Here is a 13,318-nt window from a genome sequence, read left to right on the forward strand (position 1 = left end):
GCCTAAGAGCACATAAATGTGAATTGCAGAAGTAGAATTCTAATCCAAATCTTTAATTCAGGAACCCGAAAGATAGAGCACTTGCCTTGCACACAGTTAACACAGGTTCAATCACTGATACTCCTGGTCCCCTGAACCCATCAGGAGCGATCCCTGAGTGCAGAGCCAGGAGGAAGCCCTGAGAAAGACTGGGTGTGGCCCAAATCAAACCAAATATTTATCTCAAAGTCTAGCTTGTAACTACTATACTAGGTAATTTAAGACTAGGTTTAAATGAGAAGGGCTCTTCATTTGCTAGGCAGTATAGATTTCACATTTTATAGTCTTTAGAGAAAGTCAGTGAGGAGCACAAACTGCCTACTGTGTGTATGTCCAATAAATGTTTTATTAAAATGACAACAACAGTACTGGTGCTTCGGCTCAGTAATAAAATACTAGCCTTGCAGGCATGAGGCCAAAAGGCTGGTATCAGCAAAGCTTCACATCCCTGAGAACATTCTCCAGAGCACCAGAGCCAAGTGTGCAACCTCTGGATACTGTAACAATGAAAACAGAAACGTAGGCATTGTCAGAAGGGATCCCTAAGAACCCCAAAACCAAAAATGAGCTAGGTGCGGGGCCAGAGCAGTGGCACAAGCAGTAGGATGTTTGCCTTGCATGCACTAACCTAGGACGAACCACAGTTCTATCCCCGGCATCCCATATGGCTCTCCCAAGTCAGGAATGATTTCTGAGCACTTTGCCAGGAGTAAGCCCTGATTGGCACCGGATGTTGCCCAAGAAACAAAAACAAACAAGCAAAAGGCTAGGTGCTGGAGAAGAGAGGAGTTAAGGTCAGCTGCCTTGCATACAGGAGACCCAGGTTCAATTTGTAAGGATGAAACTGGGAGAAAATCCTGGGCATGCCGAAAAGACAAAAATGTGTCATTAAAATGTAATGCCAGTAACAGTCAAAAGTACTCTTGTCTACAAATATGACAAGAACCATTACAAGGGAATCTCTGGGAATCAGAGTTGAGAATCCTCATACAGGCAGAGAAATGGATGGGAATCTTAACAAAGAGTTTACAGGGTAAACAACACAGAAATTCAACCAAAAGAATGAGTAGGATCTAGAACTGTCCATACACCTAAGTCATATAACTAACTCAACTTCAAAACTCCTTCCACACCAACGCAAATCTGAACGCCAAACTCAGGATGGCTCCGGCCCCCACAACATTCAACATGTAAAAGTGAATCTTTAGAGGGGGAAAAAAAAAGTGATCTTGATTCTAACTACTGTCCCCGATTTAAGGTATATCACAGATCTCTTTACTAATGCCAGACATGAGTGATCAACTACAGGAGTTCATGGACCATTGTTGAAAATACTAAGAATTACTATAACAGTTTCATTAATGCTGAAGAAGACAGAAATTAAGTACAAATGTAAACAGGGATGGATCAGAAAGCACTGTTTTACCTAAAGCAATCGTGGCGGCTTTCTGGAAAAGGATGACATTTTGATTGAATTTTGAAGGCTGTTCAATAGGCAGAATGATGAGGCACATTCATTCCACCCATAATTGCAACTGCCTCAGTTCAGAACCCCATTATGTACTGCAGTATTCCAGGCTGCAATGATCTCCAAAAAATGTTCTTCCTGTCTCAGCAAGCCTTCAATCTATCTAGATTCCACTATCAAAATGATTATTAGGAAGAAGGGCAGAGTAAAGGAAGGAAGGTAGACTCTGCTCATGCTAGGTCAAGGAGATGACTCAAAGAGCTGGAGTGCAACGTTTTGCATGCAAGAGCTCTGGGTTTCATCACCATATCCCCCTTCCACAGCATAGCCAGATGTGTGTGGTTCCCAAATCAAAACAAATCTGACCATGTTTCATGTCCCTGGCTTAAAATCCTTCAGTGACTCTAGGCTAAGGTTGAACCAAAATTCTCCACACGCAGCATTATCGACTCCCTTTCTACATTCAGCTTCATGTCCATCAGAGTTACAAGCTTTTCCAAACCCTCATACCCCTTTACTATTGTTACTCTTTCAGATGTTAAATATCAGGAGCTTTTACAAGCATTCCCCAACAATTCTCTAGGGTCTTATCTGCAACAAGCCAACAGAAAACAGCAGCTCATAGATACAAACTCCCAATTTTGTCTGTCCCTTCTTTCCTAGATTGTATAGTACTTAAAATGGTTATCATTATGTTTTATCTCCATACCCAGCAGACAGTGGAATGCTGAATGTCACCAAACCTGAGCATTTAGGTTGAGTGCCTCAGATGGAGTGCCAAGCATGATGTTGCTATGATCTAAGCCAGGTCCCTCAAACTACAACGCAGCCGCTGAGGGCATTTATCTGGCCCACAGGGTGTTTTTGCCACAGCTGCCTGTCCCAGGGCTGCAGTGCGCATGTGTGGGATGTGCGCCATGCTCCCCGACTCTACTCCAAGCCTCTCGAGGACTCCTCTTAGTCTTGGGCAGGGGGCCTCAAACTATGGCCCGAGGGCCACTATTCTCATCTTTTTTAAATTATAGTCTAGCCTGCCAATCGTCTGACAGACAGTGAACTGGCCCCGTTTAAAAAATTTTAGGACTCCTGATCTAAACAGACAGTAATCAAATCTAGGACAGACTTCACCTATCTCAAAATCTAGTCATTTACATTGCCAAGAATCTATCCTCAGACTACCACCTTTTAAAAAAGTTAGAAAATTTAAAAAAAAAAAAAAAAAAAAAACGGTCACGAGGCCAGAGAAAGTGCAATGGGTTGGGTACTTGGCTTGTACATGGCCTGCTACTAAATATGGTCCTGGATTCCTGGCAGAAGTGAACCCTGAGAATAGAGCCAGGAGTAAGCCGTGAGCACTGACGGATGTGGCCCGAAAACACAAACTAAAAGGGGGGAAAAAGGTCACAGGGGCTGGAGAGAGCACAGTGGTAGGGCATTTGCCTTGCATGTAGGCGACCCGGGAGGGACCAGATCCAATTCCTGGCATCCCATGTCATCCCCCAGCCTGCCAGGGATGATTTCTGAGTTCAGAGCCAGGAGTAACCCCTGAGCACCACTGGGTGTGGCCCAAAATCAATCAATCAATAATTAATAAAAAAAAAAGGTCACAGTCTTTTGAAAGTAGTATTTAACAAAGCGGTAGATGGCAATTGCCCAACCTCATCCCAGTGACTGCATTTCTAGGTACCTATTCAACATAAATATATATTATCATAGACAAGTGATTGACGAATACCCTCCAAAAAACTAAAGGAATTGTACATGCTAGTGCAAAAAATCTGTTAAGATACACAGCTAAGTGGAAAGAAAAAATAGGCTTACAAGCATGAGCCTGCTTGTGTTAAAAAATGTGAGGGGAAAGAATAAAATTAAGAGGTACATTAAATAGGTCAAAAAGCTAGCTGGAGCACAGACCTTACAAAGTTAATGCCCCAGGTTCGATCCTGGAACTGCAACCCCACCCCACATGACCTCTAGCATGGCCCTACCTAGTAGCACCCCTGAGGCTGAGCAAAGTCTCATGGCCAAAACCAAACATTGAACCAATCTGACTGGCCATAATAGCAGTGGAGCCTCCAGGCATCCAGAATTAAACTGGAGAAGCCCTCATATACTTAGAAACAAACAGAAATATACATAAACATATAGTATGTATCTGGATAAAATCCCTGAAGCAAACAAAAGAGAAAACTGTTTTTGAAGAATGACTGCATATCAAATGATTTATTGGCATTTATCCTATTACTTTCATGTCACTGGATTCAAATTTCCTTCTAGTCTAGCTCACAAAAGACAGAGGAAAGGAATGTACTTTCATCTGGTCTCTTTCTAAGAAAACCTATAGGCTATCCTGGAGATGGGGGCTGAGAGGTTCCTTGGCCCAAACTTCAGGGATCTCATGGATATCAACCATGTCTCTTTAGAATATTGTTTCCGATGGCAAAGAAATATTAAATTAATATTAACATCCTGTTTTCATTTCCTGGGAAAGCCAAAAGAGAAACTAGGAAGTAAGCAGTAAATCAGTAACCCTAAAAAGTAGTATAATTTTTATATTTTATATATATATATATTACGTTATATATATATATATATATATATGCTTAAGGTATTCAAAAATAGTTCTGGCCTGGCAACATATGAATAATTTCAAACATTCTATTTCAAATTATCAGACCATATTTCTACAAAGATCATATACAACAAAAGTCTCTATACAACCAACTATCAGTAACTAGCCTAGCTTTTCACCTTATTCCCTTCATATTGCTGAAATACTAATAAGCAGTCACAAAGGCCAAGTGGGAAGTGACAAGACAGACTTGGATACCAGTTTTTAGTAATTTTGTTTTAATGTTCTTGGCCACACAGGGCAGTGCTTACTTAGTCCTTCCTGCCTTTGTATTCAGGTCATTCCAGGTGTGGCTAGGGAATTCTGCCTGCAAGTCTACTACTCGCAGTAGACTATTTCTCTGGCTCCAAAGTTTTTTTTTAATTTCTCTACTTATCCTATTCAACAGGATTAAACCAGGATTGACCTAAAGCTTCACCCTTAGGAAAAAAAAATAATGAGTAGGTAAGAATCTCCATTAAGTTGGATGCTAGGGAAGCCACTTCTCCAAACAAAGGCAGAAATGCTGTATTTAATATCAAGTGAGGAGGTCAGAGTGTCAGTACAGTGGGTTGGCCACCTCCTTGCAAACAGGTTACTGCGGTTTAATCCATGGCATACCATGTAATCCCCTGATCTCCTCCAGAAGTGATCCCTGAGGGCAGAGCCAAAAAAGTAAGCCAAAAGTGAGCACCACCATATGTGGCCCAAACACCCCAGAAAAAAAAAAAAACTCAGAATGAGATCTCATTTGGGAGTACTGGTTCAAGTAACAAGAACCAGAGTTTTTGATAACATTTAGATAAAACTGCAATGAGTTTACTTCCATCTTACATTTCCTGATTCTCAAATCTTGGGGAGGAAAAGTAATTCTGAAAAAATAAAAGAACTTGAGGGAAAGACTAAGTTTACAGGTAAGAAAAAAATATTGGAATGGAGATAGTACAGAGGGTAGAGAGGGCACTTGCCTTGAAAATAAATTGATAGAAATATACAGTCAAGGGGCCGGAGAGATAGCATGGAGGTAAGGCGTTTGCCTTTCATGCAGAAGGTCATCAGTTCAAATCCCGGCGTCCCATATGGTCCCCCCCGTGCCTGCCAGGAGCAATTTCTGAGCATGGAAGCCAGGAGTAACCCCTGAGCACTGCTGGGTGTGACCCAAAAACCACAAAAAAAAAAAAAAAAAGAAAGAAATATACAGTCAAGCTGGAGCACAGCAGGTAGGGTGCTTGCCTTGCATTGTCATGGGCCTGGATTCAAACCTGGCACCACAAATGGTGCCCAAGCACACAAAAAATGATCCTTGAATTCTACTGGGTGTGGGCCCTCCCCATATGTTGGGGAGAGAGAGATAGAGACAGATGGGCAGGAGCTCTATAGCGCAGGTAGGGCATTTGCCTTGCAAAGGTTCAGGATCATCCCCAGCATCCCATATGGTTTCCCAGCCCATCAGGGATGATTCCTGAGCTCACAGCCAGGAGTAACCCCTGAGCACCACCAGGTGTGGCCTCAGAACAAAACAAGACAAAAAATAAAATTCAAAGGTCTCCACTGATGCAAAGAGATAGCACTGGGTTGAGGAGCCTGTCTAGCACAATGTGACTTCAGTTCTAAACCCCAACATCACATGAGGTCTCAGAACACCACTTAACCCTTCAGCACCACCAGGAGTGGCCCAAAATGAAAAGAAAAAAAATATTCATAACAACTAATAAAAACTCTACTCAACTACATCCAACAGTGCTTAGGCCTTACTCCTAGCTCTGCATTCAAGGATCTCTCCTGACCCTATGGGGTGCTGAGGATGAAACCTAGCCTGGAAGCCTGCAAGGCAACCCAGCCACCAGACAGTTCTTCTATGAACTACAATTCTCCAGTAAATCTGCAGACACCCAACCCCTTATCTCTTTCTCTGTTTTCTTTTAAAGCAATATGAAGAAGAAAGTCTTAACAGAGATTTCCAGGAAATAGGCATATAAATCCTACTTCAAGGAAAAAACACGGTACTATTTGTACCAACATAGCAGGCCAGTTGTTTGGGACTTTTATATTCTAGACCTACCTTCATGATATAGAGCAAATGGTTTCTCAATGCAAAACTAGTTTCCTGAAACTTCTAAACAATATAAACGAAGAAACTTATAAAAAAGAAAAGGGCTTACGTAAAGGAACAGTGAGTGATTCATGAAGCCACAGAGAACACAGTTGCTTGCATGCAACTGATCCTGGTTTGCTTTCCAGCTCAGCATCTGATGCTCCGAAGGCCACCAGGAATGATCCTTGAATATTGCTCCCCCCATCCATGTGATTTAAAATGTTTACTGGGTAAACAGCTCAAATGGCTAAAATACAGGCTCTGCATCCATCCAGCCTGGTATCCCAAGCTCAGCCCCCAGTACTGCACAGTACCTGGGGCTTTAAAGAAGCAACCCCTCAAACATGGGGTGTTGTAAATACACACACCCAGGTACCAAGTGTGGCTCAAAACAAACTAAATAAGTCACTCCATTTTGAGATTTGTTCTCAGGCAACCAATTAAGTCCACATACTTAATCTACATTATTCTCTCCTTCCAAACTCAAGGTAATGAAGAGATTCTTAGAAAGGGGGGAAAATCAGTTAATTAAAAAAAATCCCTTCAGGAAGTGACTTCTTTTTCCATCTTAATGACCTCACCAAGAAAAAAAATTACCCCTACCAACGTGCCCCCTAGGGAAGTCGAATTTAAGAATAAGCATTTCTCTTTTCAAGGAAAGGTTTCCTATGAATATTGTTTAGAAAGTCCAATAAAGATCAACATGTAGATTTTTTTAAACATTTAAAAATTACCTTTTTGGAAGCCAGAATAAGGTATTTGCCTTGCATGCAGCCTGCCAGTGTTCTATCTCCAGCATCCTATATTATCCCCCCAAGTTGTTGTTGTTTTTCGGGCCACACCCATTTGATGCTCAGGGGTTACTCCTGGCTAAGCACTCAGAAATTGCCCCTGGCTTGGGGAGGGGGCATATGGGACGCCAAGGGATAGAACTGCTGTTGAGATCTTTCCTTGGCTAGTCCTTGCAAGGCAGACACCTTACCTCTAGCGCCACCTCGCCGGTCCCATAATCCCCCAAGTACCACCAAGGGTGACTCCTGAGCTCGAAGCCAGGAATAAGCTTTGAGCACCATCAGGTGTGATCCCAAAACAAAAACAAAATCACCTCTTTTTTTTGGAGGGATGGCAAACCCAGCTGTTGTAAGGGCTACTCCGGGCTCTATGCTCAGGCATCACGCCTAGTGCAGCTCTGGAAACCATATTCGGTGCAAGGGATTAAACCCAGGTTGACAGCGTGCAAAGCAAGTGTCTTACCCACTGTATTATCGGTCTGGCCTCTAAAAATCACTTTTCCAGTGTAACAACTAAGCTTTACTAACAAAAGTTTACTAAAAAATGCCAGGCCAGACAGTAAGTCCAGGGCTAAAATTCTTGCCTAGTATGGCCCTGGTTCAATCCCTAGCACCACATGTTGTGCCCACCCCCACCCTAGCTCTGCCAGGAGCCAACTCCACCCACACCTAGCACCTGCCAAAAATTCATTTGATACTAAAAAAACTTCTCAGACTTGCACCATCAACCATAATGGCCTATGTTTACAGTCTACATAATTATATCTAACAGGAAAAGAATCTGAAATCTGTTGTTATTCATTTAAAAAACACAATCTTTGGGGCTCGAGAAACAGTACAGAGGTTAGGTCCTTGTTCAGCATGAACATAAGGGCAATTTCAGGAGAAGCACAGGGAGTAAAGTAACCCCAAGCACCAGTGGGTGTGAACGTAACACACACACACACACACACACACTCACACACACACACACACACACACACACACACGGACCCTGGTTACTGTGTCACAGTAATAAAGATAAATCAGCTGTGTTTGAAGGGGAAAATGGAATACCTTTATCCATTCCTCACCTAGATAATACGTTTACCCAGAAACTAAGGTTTACTCATTAGCTAGCTTCCAGAATTTTCCTCAACAGGATAATGATGTCACCTAGCAATCAGAGTGTGCCAACCAGATTGAACTACAGAAATAGCAGTGTAGAAAGAAGACAAAATTTAAGACTCCACTTTGGTAAAACACAAAAGCCAAATATTGATATGCCTAAGGGTTTCAAGAAAGATGCACAGCACTTCAAAATGCTTCAACAAATTCATCTAAGAGGTGGGGCAAAACTACCTTACAGCCATACAATACTTAACTGATCTGTTTTGCCTTTTTTTTTTTAAATTAATTTTATATTATAGCACCGTATTCTGCCACACAGTACCGACTTGTTTCAGGAATTCACTGTTCCAACACCACCAATTCCATGATCACTTGTAACGATACTTAGACACAAATCATGTAAGTACTGATTCCATATGTAGCCCCCCTTTTGTGCCACCACACAGTGGTGTTGGGGGGCTCCTCCCAGAGTGACTGAGAGACCCTGGGTGGGGGTGGAGGAGTTAAACTCAGGAGTCAAACTTTCAAAACACATGCTCAGTGGGTTCCTGGCCCTTCACATATGTTTCCACAAGGTAGTCACAGGAGACCAAGGATGTTCATTGCAATTGTCACACCTGACTGTGGCCCTCCAACCAGTGCTCCTGGGACCCTTAACCAGCTCACAAGCACACAGACCAATACATATGGCATGCTAAAGGTCACAGCACTGACACACTGTTGGATAAACCCAGTAGAAATCCAAATCAGAATTCTATGACCGAGAATAGCTATGCACATTTATAATAATTTTAAAATTCCCCAAGAGATGTGCATTCCTACCTTTTCTTATTTTTAGAAATACCCATCACATTGCACAAATCACATGACATGATGTAACTATAAGCAGAGAGAATGGCCCGAACCAATGAAAATATACGTGGAAGAGGAAACCAATCACCGCATACTCGAGTAGCTACATTTCATGGATACTTTTATTCAGTAGAAAAAAATAAAACTGTTTTAACTCACAAGTTTTTTTTTTAATTGAAAATATAAGGCAGTAATACCCGTATAAACACGGCAGAGAAATGTACTCTGGAAGAGTTAAAATTGCTCCGAACAAACGGATACATGCCTTTCTACACCTTCCTCTACTAAAACTGTTAAGGTTAAAAGCAAAAAATTCTCGGATTAAAACGCAACAGAAACACTAACGAAATACCTAAAGGTAGGAAACAGTTTCTCACTGGCCAGTAGTCAGTGGCGTTAGGCAAAAAGGAAAAGTTCCAACTGACAACGCCTGGAGACAATTGAGGATTTCGAGCTGGGCGGACAGGACAGAGAGCAGGAAAGGAGCGAGCGAGTCCGGGAGCCCGGCGGGGGTGGGGAGGAGGAGCACCCCCACCCGGGGGCCGGTCCATGGGGGTACTCCAGAGGGGAGGGGGGGCCGGGACGGAAAAGCAAGCGCAGCGTGCCACTTTCCATACTGGAGAGTGAGTGCCTGAAAGGCGAAGTTCGGCAACAATCTAGAACTCTATCATGATTATGCAAGGCAAAAAAAAAAAAAAAGATTATGTAATTTGATCGTTTATTATGAACGCTCAGAGGCAAACGTCTCCCCTTTTAGCCGGCGGGCTGGGGTGGGAGTAGGGGGTGGCGGCGTGAGTTCTCCGGGGGCTCCGTAGGAGCTGCGGCTGCGAGCACACACAACGCACACCCCAAGACCAGCTCGGCAAACAAAACCCCCACAATGATCGCGGGCCACGTGACCGCGGCGCTGGCAACCCGGGACCGTGAACGGGGCGGAGGAGGCAGGCGAGGCGAGGCGAGGCGAGGCAGGCGAGGCCAGGCGGCGGCTGCGGCGGCTCGGCGCCGGGGGGACTCGGGAGGGACCCCGGGGTGCAAACCCGCCAGACAGCGGCGCGCGGCCCCGACACCCGGCTCGGGCACCGGGTCCCGGGCAGCGGCGGCCGTGCTGCCGAGAAACCCCCCAAAAACAGCCCCGGCAGCGGAGCGGGGGTGACGGCGGCAGCGATTTAAAGTGGCGCCATCATGTCACCCCGCTCCCCCGAGGCCGGCTCGGGCGCCAGGGTCGCAGCCGCGGGCCCCAAAGCAGAACCACGCAGGCGGGCGGGCGCCCGGGGAACGAACGCGTCCTCGGTCCGAGCCGGAGCCGGAGCCCGAGCGAGCGCTCAGCCCGCGAAAGAAAAACACAAGCACACGCACACGCACACAGCCCGCTGGGCGCCCAACCAGCGCCGGCGGCCGGAAAGGGGCCCCAAAGTGGCCCGGAGCGCGGCAGACGCGGCTTCCTCCGGGGCTGCTGCTTGAAAGAAAGGGGAGAAGGCGCCCTGTCACGAGCGCAAGGCAGGAGGCGCCGCCGGAGGGAGCCCGGACCCGGGCGAGCGGGCGCCGAGTGACCTGGATTCGCGGGCGGAAAGAACAACTAAGTGGAGCGAACGGACCGGCCCGGGCGGGCGCGGGGCGAGAAGTTGGCGGCCAGGGGCACGGAGTTGGTCCGGCCGGGCGAGCACGCCGCGGGCCGGGGCCGGGGGCCGGAAAGGGCCGGGCCGGAGCCCTCAAAGTTGCGGGAGCTGCCCGGCCCGGCCCGGCCCTGGCCGTGCGTCCGTCCGTCCGCGGCGCGGCCAACAAAGGGCGTCCGGGGAGCCGGGCGCGCGAGCGAGGGAAGGAGAAAGGAGAAAGGGCAGCGAGCGGGAGGCGGAGGCGGCGGGAGCGGCGGCGGCGGCGGCGGCAGAAAGCAGCACCTACCACGTGATGGAGGCGAGTCTCGAGCGCAGCCGGCGGGGTCGGCGCACAAAATGGGCGCAGTTTGCAAACAGCCCCGGCCCGGGGCGGCGGGAGCGGGAACGGCGGCGGCGGCGGCTGGGCTGCGGGCTTCGGGCTTCGGGCTTCGGGCTCCGGCTGGGGCTGGGGCTCCGGCCCGGGCCCGCCGCTCTCCTCCCCCGGCTCGGCGCCCGGAGCCGCCCTGACTTCCCGGGCGGGCGGGCAGGACGGGGGAGGGGAGGGGAGGGCAGGGACGGAGGGAGGGCGGGGAAGGCGGCGGGGAGCGGGGAGCGGCTCTCCCCTCCCTCCCTCCCTCCCTCCCTCCCCGCCGCGCTCGGGCCCCGGGCTACGGCGGGGGCGGGCGACGGGGCCGAGGGCGAGGCTGCCCCCCGGCCCGCACCAGCGAGCGCCGCCGTCCGCGTCCGCGTCCGCGCCGCGCCGCGCCGCCGCCGCCGCCCACCGGACGCCTCCTTCCTCGCTGGCTCCCTTCCCTTCCCTTCCCCTCGCCTCGCTCCGCTCCGCTCCCTTCCCCGTCCGTCCGTCCGTCCGTCCCGGGCCGCCCCCGCGCGCCGCCGCGGCGAGGCGAGTGCAGCCGAGTGGCGCGCGCCGGGCCCGGGCGAGCGGTGGCGGCGGCGGCGGCGGCGGCGGCGCTGGGAAAATGGCGGCCGGGCTGCTGCGCCCTCCCCCCCTTTAATCTGAAGCGGAGGGAGAATGGAGCGAGCGGGCGAGCGCCGGGGACACGGCAGGAGGAGGAGGAGGAGAGGGGAGGAGGAGGGACGCCAGCGCCTCCGCCGGCTGCGGCAGCGGCTGCGGCTGCGGCGGTGCAGGGCAGGGCCGGGCAGGGCCGCGCCGCCCCGGAGCGCCGCCAGGGGGCGCCCGCCCCGAGCGCCGCGCCGAGCCGGGCCGAAGACAGCCGAGGAGAGCCGAGCCCGCCCGCCCGCCCGCCCCGGCCCCAGGCGCGGCTCCTCGCCGCCTCGCCCGCGGCTGCCGTCGTCGCCCAGCTCCCCTCGGACCCCGACCACGCGCACGCGCACGCGGCCCGCGCCGGCTGCCACAGGGGCCCGAGCCGAGCCGCCCGCCTCACCCCACCCCACCCCACCCCAAGGGCGTGAGCTTTGGGTGGCTGAAACTGCTTGGACTGTGGCCGTGGCCGCGAAGGGAACGGAGCAGCCGGCCGGCCGTGCGTGTGCGCGCGTGCGCGGCCCGCTCGAGCGGCTCCCGAGGCGCCGCCCGCCGCCCTTTGTCCTCCTCCGGGCGGCCCCGCTCGAGCCACTGCAGCGTGCCTGGGCACTAGCCCCAGCGCCCTCGCTGCAGCCGCGGGGGAGGGGCGGCGGGAGGGGGCGAGGCGCGGCGCCCGGCGCAGGCGCGGTGGCGGCCAGCAGGGCTGGGGGAGGGGCGGGAGCGCAGCCAGAGGGCAGCGCGGGGCCCGCCGGGAACTGTAGTTCCTCCGGCCGCCAGGCAGCCGCGGCCCCTGCCGGGAGCTGTAGTCCTCCCGGGGAAAAGCACGCGTCCCGTCCGGTGTGGGTGTCGGGGCCGGCGGGGCGCAGGGCGTTGCACAAGCAGCGTTTAGGCTTCCTGTCGCCGCCAGAAGGAAGTCCGCCGCGCGGCTCCCAAGAAAGTTTAACAAAGAACGCCCTAGAGAGGAGCCCAGCCCTCGCCCGAAGAGCACGCTCGGCCACTCGGGCGCCTGATCCTAGCTCAGGACCGGTTCGGCTGGTCGCCGCGGTCCTTTTAGTCCTTTCCCGATCCAGAACCTTAACGATAGTTTTTTTTATGCCCTGGACGACCTTAATTAAGAGCTCGGATCGGCGACAGCGTGCCAAAGTGCCACAGCACAGACCCACGAGAATTCCACCGTCCGTCCTTCCTCAGAGAAAAGGTTGCCGGAGCAGATACCTACAGAGCTGAAGCTTTTCGCTCCAATACGAGCTCCGCGGGCTGGGAGACTCTCCTGTGCGATCCCCGGCACCACATGGCCCGCCAGCGCGGCCGGGATCGGCCCCCATCGCCGCGGGGTGTGGCCAAAGGCCGGACCAACGACCACGCGGAGCAGAGGACAGCACAGGGAGCACCGCAGAGGGCGCCCCCTCCACGTGGCCGAGCCCAGCACGGGTCTGGCCGGGGCTCCCCGCCCCCGCCCTCCCCCTCCTTGCCCTCCCTCCCCCTGCCCTTCCCTTCCCTTCCCCGCCCCTGCCGGAGCAATTCCAGAGCACGCGGGGTGGGGCCACCCAACACCAAAACAAACAAATAAAAGAGGAGCTCTGGGAGGGACCAAATTAGAGCTACGATGTAGATGACTACAGGGAAAAAAGTTCCAACATTGAGCTGTTCAGCTGATGTTACTCCCAAAACGGAAGATGAGAAATGCTCGATACAGTTTTGTGGTTTCCCAGAACCGATATCCGGTGCAGGCAACGCTTCTAGTCAAAAGAAAAAAA

General features: G+C 50.9%; 1 protein-coding gene across 3 annotated transcripts in view; it reads right to left on the reverse strand.

Annotated features, from left to right (window-relative positions):
* Positions 1 to 13,318, reverse strand: part of KANSL1 (KAT8 regulatory NSL complex subunit 1) — a 182,886-nt gene that overhangs the window by 136,985 nt on the left and 32,583 nt on the right. The window contains exon 1 of one of the 3 annotated variants that reach the window (XM_049779026.1): positions 10,862 to 10,892. The exons of the other annotated variants lie outside the window; for them this stretch is intronic. The gene's annotated coding sequence lies outside the window, so the exon portion shown is untranslated. Of the gene's footprint in view, positions 1 to 10,861; positions 10,893 to 13,318 lie in introns of those variants that run through there. 3 annotated transcript variants of the gene reach the window in all.

The sequence above is a fragment of the Suncus etruscus genome, chromosome 1, assembly GCF_024139225.1.
Source record: "Suncus etruscus isolate mSunEtr1 chromosome 1, mSunEtr1.pri.cur, whole genome shotgun sequence".
NCBI lineage: Eukaryota > Metazoa > Chordata > Mammalia > Eulipotyphla > Soricidae > Suncus > Suncus etruscus.